This window comes from Argentina silus (genome assembly GCF_951799395.1).
Source record: "Argentina silus genome assembly, chromosome: 16".
Classification (NCBI taxonomy): Eukaryota; Metazoa; Chordata; class Actinopteri; order Argentiniformes; family Argentinidae; genus Argentina; species Argentina silus.
In genome coordinates, this window is record NC_139670.1 from 5067809 (window position 1) to 5075531 (window position 7723).

A 7723-nucleotide genomic window follows, 5' to 3' on the forward strand; every position below is an offset into this window, starting at 1 on the left:
CCCTCCCTACCCGCCCCCCCCCCCCCCCCCCCGTGACCACCTCCAACACCATTGCCCTACTTAGGCCCGTTGCTCTGCAGCAGGGAGCACAAGCCCTTGACGACTGTTCTCCAAATCACAGTCTGTTCTGGTCATTACAGACAACAGCTTACCGTATGAGTCACCAGTGTCCACTATGGAATCCCCCTTCTCTTCTTTCTCCATCCCTCTCTCCGTCCCCTCCTCCAAACTCCCAGCTACCCGCACTGGCACGCTCTCCTACCTGTCCTCCCTCCCCCGTTCCCTGACCATAACCCCCGTCCCCGCAACCACCTCCACTGCCACCAGGGGCGTCATGCACCCCATATTTTAGAGGGGGGGGGGGGACTGGAACATCTAGCATTTCTCTAACATCTAAACCAGCTTTTTTCCCTGCCATCTCGAGCCATTGTCCTTATGCCTAATGGTTTAAAATAACTCCATGTACATTTTCTGCATGGGTTATCCAAGCATATGCATTTATCTGTTCAATGGACATTTAAGAACTGTTATGCCTTATGAGTTTAACTGTCCCACTGGTATAAGGTATCATATATCATAACCCACAAATGTAAGCTATTATAATCAATCCCCTTCGCAAAATACAGACGAAATGTGGGCGTACACTTTGAAGAATCATCAACTTCATTTAACGTGGAACATTTAAAAACAGAACGAATCGGCCATCCTCCCCTACTGAGGCCCTCAGTCTGCAGGGAGCATCAGTCATTGACCACTGTTCTCTGTGTTACTATATATATATATATATGCCCTTTAGCTGACGCTTTTATCCAAAGCAACTCACATTGCAGTGAGTGCATACATTTCAGTATATATGGTCCCAGCAGGAATCAAACCCACAACCTAAGCATTGTTAGCACCATGCTCTACCAACTGAGACACAGAGGGCCACGCAGTGTTACTGTTCTAATCGGGATAGACACTATAGAGTATATGAGACACTATAGAGTATATGAGTCAGTATGCAGTATATGAGACACTATAGAGTATATGAGACACTATAGAGTATATGAGACACTATAGAGTATATGAGTCAGTATGCAGTATATGAGTCACCAGTGGCAGTAACATCACATGACACACAACAGTCAGTGTCATGATACTGTGTCATGATACTGCGTGTGACTCACCCCTCCCCCTCCCTCCTCCTCCCTCCTCCTCCCTCTTCAACAGACACACACACACACATGTTGCTGTTACATGTGACTGACAGACATAGTGGAGGGATCAGTGTTATTGTTCACTTGAGAACATTCTTATGATGAATCATACATATACACGCACACACACACACACACACACACGCACACACACACACACACACACGCACACGCACACGCACGCACGCACGCACGCACGCACGCACGCACGCACGCACGCACGCACGCACGCACGCACGCACACACACACACACACACACACACACACATACACACACAAGGGAACTGTCTTTGAATAATTCCTCACATGCATATAGTATTGCACTGCTTAACCATGCAGTTAAGTAATTAATAGTTAATAGTTAGTAGTTAGTAGTTAAGTTATGGCAGTGTTTTAACCTCACACACTCACTCACACACACACGTGTACTGCTTGCATTCACACATAAACATACCTACCATGACTCTTGGATAGTCCCATGACTGTGGTGCATTTGGATGTTGTCTGTTGTACTGTATATTTTTTAGTACTTTAGTACTATTTTATTTTATTTTATTGTATTTTAAAACGTATTGTATTGTTGCACTACTCTGTGGCACTGTCACTTTTGCATTTCACTGTATACTTGTATGCACGTGACAAATAAAGAATCTTGAATCTTAATGTGTTAGGTGGTGTCTTTTGTTAAAAGAGGTCTTACAGTTTCTGTTCTGAGTAGGTTTTATGTTATAAATGCTATTTTGTAGAAATTGGATTTCCATTCCACTTGGCGCTGTGAGGGAGCTATTCAATCAAAATCTGTATCCGGACACAAATTACAATGCGGGTTGGATTATCCTGGATAAAGGATGAAGCAATATCACTGTGTGAAATCAAATAAATCATCACATCGATATCAATGTAAATGTCAAAGTCAATCAAAATCTGGGTGGCGGACATAGGTGAAGTGCATACTGTAGTATTTGAGGTGTGAATGATTCACCCCCTTTGGGACTATTCCATGAGTTTCTTTGTACCAGGTAAACTAAGTAAATAAAGTATGTGAAAGTATATGACAGAGGCCTGATGGGCTATCCTGCTCTTCAGGTCTGTACTGGGTGTGTGATGTGTGGGCTGGAGAAGGGAGACAATGCGTGAGGATGGTTCTGGTATGGAGTCAGCTCCAGGAGGGAGGGCCGCGAAGACAGCCTCAGTCTGACAGGCTAGGAACTGGCTGCAGGGCAACACCAACTGACTGATAGGGGGGAATTTAACCTTTTCAGCACAGCAGCCATAACACATACACACAATTGTGGATGCAAATGTAGACGCAAGTATGCACGCATGCACGCACACACACAGTCACACACTCACGCAGTCAGACACACCTCCAGTTTTATGTGCACTTTATTCACTTAATTCCTGGGTTACGGTTAGGGGTAATTGTGTAATATAGTCTTGCAATGTCACGAAATGTCACAAAAGACCGTGTTACCATTGTGAACTTTAGTTCAACCGTCCAAAGCTTAATGGTAAACTGAATATGGGTCAAATACAGTTTGCCTGGTAACAATGTAATCAATGGACTTGTCCCAAACGTGCCCACTCAAGGGTGAAGCAGCACACCTCAAACACTTTCAAATGCTTTCAAGGATGTATTTGGCCCATGTCTGCAGTGAACTGTGATTCTGAAATGAGCCAGCATTATAATCCTATGTTAGTGTTTACCTCGCTGCCTCTAGGCTCTTCTGTTTTACATGGCTTTTTAAAGGTTTTCAAGGATTAAAAGAGGTTAGTTGCGCTCAGCGTGCTGCTATTCCCCTCAGGCGGACCTGGAACCTTTTGGTGTTCTACTCACACTCCATCGCTAGTCACGCAACCCATCAGGGCAGGCATGCAGACACACACACACTCATAGACATGCACACACACACACACACACACACGCACACACACACACACACACACACACACACACTCATAGACATGCACACACACACACACACACACACACACACACACACACTCATAGACATGCACACACACACACACACACACACACACGCACACACACACACACACACACACACACACACACACACACGCACACACGCACACACACACACACACACACACACACACACACGCACACACACACACACACACGCACACACACACACACACACACACACGTGTACTGCACACACTCACACATAAACCATACAACCATGACTACCATGACTCTTCGATATTCCCAAGACTGTGGGTATATCTGGATGTTGTGTAATGTGTTAGGTGTTGTCTTTTGTTCAAAGAGAAAATGTCACAAAATGTCACAAAGGACTGTGTTACTATTGTGAACTTTAGTCCAAAGTAGTTGATGAAACACGTCCACATTGTCACAGTCACTCCATTAAGAAACAGTTAATAAAACCACTAGAATTCACGTCAGTCACAGACACAACAATGTAACAAAAGCCCTTTTTCTTCACTTCTCATCACCACCCACCCACGGGCACACAACAGAGCTGCCATGGTACCAACGCACACACACACACACACACACACACACACACACACACACACACACACGCACACACACTCGCCCACACACACACGCCCACACTCACGCACACGTGCTCACACACACACACACACACGCACAGACTTGCCCGCACACACACAAACACACACACACACACACACACACACACACACACACACACACACACACACACACACACACACACACACACTCATACACACGCACAGACTCGCCCGCACACACACACACACACACACACACACACACACACATACACACACACACACACGCACACACACACACACACACACACACACACACACACACGCACACACACACACACACACACCAGTTGAGGCTGGTGGATGGAACATGGGGAGAAAAGGCTCATTGTAATGGATGGAACGGAATAAGGAATCAATGCCATTCTTCATTCTGTTCCATCCCTTTCAATGAGCCCGCCCTCCCCTTTTCCACCCACCAGCTTCCACTGACACAGACACACACACACACACACACACACACACACACAGCCAACTGCCAGAGTGGTGGGTGCTTGCGTGGTATAGGTGTCATGTCGGTGATGGGCGGCCATTGTTGTTATTGGCACAGAGTCAACATGGTGTCATGTCACATGATGTCAGTTTGCTATTCAAGGGCCTTAGATTGGTGCAGTGCTGACGGGGATGAAACAGTGATGCTGTTTGGGGGTTCGAGGGTACAGTCTGTTCATTTAACCCTCTCTGGCCTTGGCTCCAACCCCTGTTTTATGTGCCAGGTGTGTGGGCTTTCTATCCTGAATTCCAACCCAATGTAAATGCTCTCATATGCTCTGGGGCGAGATGGGGAGGGGGGGTATAGGGCCCTAGGTCTGTGTGTGTGTGTGTGTGTGTGTGCATGCTTGCATGCATTTGTGCGTGTGCATGTTCACGCGCACATGCACACACACACACAACCTTACCGTGTGTGTGTGTGTGTGTGTGTGTGTGTGTGTGTGTCTGTGTGTGTAGGCACATCTGCAGGCAAGTGTGCATGTGCACATATCCATGCGTGTGTGTGTGTGTGTGTGTGTGTTTGTATGTAGGATGTGTGTGTGTGTGTGTGTGTGTGTGTGTGTGTGTGTGTGTGTGTGTGTGTCTGTGTGTGTGTCTGTGTGTGTGTGTGTGTGTGTGTGTGTGTGTGTGTGTGTGTGTGTGTGTGTGTATGCGTATGCGAGTGACCCTTGGAAGCCCTAACAGTTGTCCCTCCTTATCATTCTCTGCATCTAGGAAGTCATAATGGGGTCCTACAGTGAGAAGTTCCTCCCCCCCCTCCCCCTCCCCGCCTCCCGCCCTCCCCCTCCCCCCCCCCCCCCCCCCGTGTGTGTTACAGAGCAGCAGTTCATGTACAGTGTGCCGGCAGGAACAGGAAGTGATTAACAGGAGAAGATGAAAGGCGGTGGACAGGATAAACATTCCTCCTCCCTGGGACTGTGCTCCGCCTTCAGGCTACAGCAGCCAGCAGCCCCACTTCCTCCCTCCACACACCCACTACACTGCTACTTCCACAGCCACACATTGTCACCACATGACCATGGGCCCGGACAATACAGAGTGTGTGTGTGTGTGTGTGTGTGTGTGTGTGTGTGCGTGTGTGTGTGTGTGGTATGTATGTGTGTGTGTGTGTGTGTGTGTGTGTGTGCGTGTATATGTCTGTGTGTGTGTGTGTGTGTGTATGTGTGTGTGTGTGTGTAAGAAGCTTGGGAGACATCTCGTCATGTCAAAAGACATCTCGTTGGATGCATTATGTATATAGAACTGCCCCGGTCTCTTGTGCAACAAAGGACATTTCAGGGGTGGCCTTGCTGACCTTCAAAACGTCTCTCAATCCATACTGTACTGTAGGCTTGGTGCCTCTACTGTATATAGATGTCAGTACATTTCCGGGATCTTGGCTAATGCTTTCCAACATGCTGCTCTCATTGGTGCACAGCTGGCTGCTTAACTGACTACCATTGGGAGTTGATTATCTGACCAGCTGCAGGTGTGGATACAGGGAGGAGATGCAGGAAGGGAACCCTCTCCATATACCGCTGACGATGCAAATTCTAGTTATGCAGAGTAGCTGTGTCCGGAGAGAGAGAAAGATGGAGAGAGAGAGAGAGAGAGAGAGAGAGAGAGAGAGAGAGAGAGAGAGAGAGAGAGAGAGAGAGAATGTATATAGTGTGTATATACACTCACTGAGCACTTAATTAAGAACACTATACTAATACTGGGTAGGGCCTCCCTTTGCTCTCAAAACAGCCTCAATTCTTCGTGGCATTGATTCCCCAAGATGTTGGAAACATTCCTTTGAGATTCTAGTCCATGATGCACATGATTGCATCACGCAATTCCTGCAGATTTTCCAGGTGCACTTTCAAGCTGTGAATCTCCCGTTCTACCACATCCCAAAGGTGTTCTATTGGATTCAGATCCAGTGACTGGGAAGGCCACTGAAGAACACTGAACTCATTGTCATGTTCATGAAACCAGTTTGAAACGACTTTTGCTTTGTGACATGGTGCATTATCATGCTGGAAGTAGCATTAGAAGATGGGTACATTGTGGCCATGAAGGGATGCACATGGTCAGCCACAATACTCAAATAGGCTGCCCCACACCATTACACCATCTCCACCATGAGAAGGTGTACAGGTGTTCCTAATAAAGTGTTTGGTGAGTGTCTGTCTCTGTTATTCCCTTACATTTCACTATCTCCCTATGTTCACAGTGCACAGGATGGGGATGGGGATGTTTTGAATGTTATCATTTGAACTTCAATGGCACGGGACCTGAATACCTGCTTGACTGAACCCTGATGGATTTACTGTTGACATTTCTGGAGGTGTTGAGTCAGTCATGGAAACTCATTGTGGCATTTGGATATTTTGATATGTCTTCATTTAATTAATTAAAACCTTTTTTGTTTTCACATAGATGAGCCAAATAACCATTAAAAGACATAAAAAAACAGTTGACACAAAAAAATTCACAATACAACATCCTAATATAAAATATATTGAAGTCTATCCCTACATATTGAGGTCTACCCCTACCCAACCCCCTCCCAGAGTAGAAACCTTACCTCCTTTAGGTTGAATGGATGGGAGATCACAGAGGCCCTAGATCTGAAAGAGACAATTATCCTCAATTGAAGGCTGCCAGGAAGACCAAACGCTTAATAAGTGACATGGAGGTCTGCTAGTCTTCAGAGGGGGGCCAGGGTCAACACACGCACAGACGCACACACACGCACGCACGCACACACACAGGCACGCACGCACACACACACACACACACACACACACACAGGGTGACGAGTGACCAGGTTGCCCCATAGGTGCAGGTGTACCCCCCCACCCCCCATTTCTCGAATAAGTGGGCTATGCCTGTTTGATCATAGGTAGTGTGTGTGTGTGTGTGTGTGTGTGTGTGTGTGTGTGTGTGTGTGTGTGTGTGTGTTTGATCCCCCCCCCTCCCAACACTACCCCCTAGCTGAGCAACAGCGTTCTAAGATCATAGACCCAATCAAGAACCAGACCCAATGATCCCATTATTTTGACTACACAACGTCCGCAGCGTCTACAGTCCACCCGCATCTATAAATACAGCCCTTGACCTTTTTGTTACTTTGAAGGTTATGAAGATGCCTTTGTGTTGGGTTGGACGAGGACTCAAACAGGGCACGAGCTGCCTTTGCTGTGGCCAGGACCAGGCTCTCAGAGTCCAACTTTAGGTTTAAAAATAGCAGCGCTTTGGATGTGTGGTTTGCTCACGCTGTTTCTCTTGGAGAACTGAGGTCAGAACATATTGCTCATAATCCGCTTCATGAGCAAAGTCACGTGATATAATCCCTCATATCCTCAGAGGCTACCACATTTCTTAGTCTCAGTAATCAACGTTATGGTTTGATTTGCTCTCTACTTAGTTTGGAAAGTGTTTGGATCTTTGGTTGACATAGACAATAGTAAATACAATA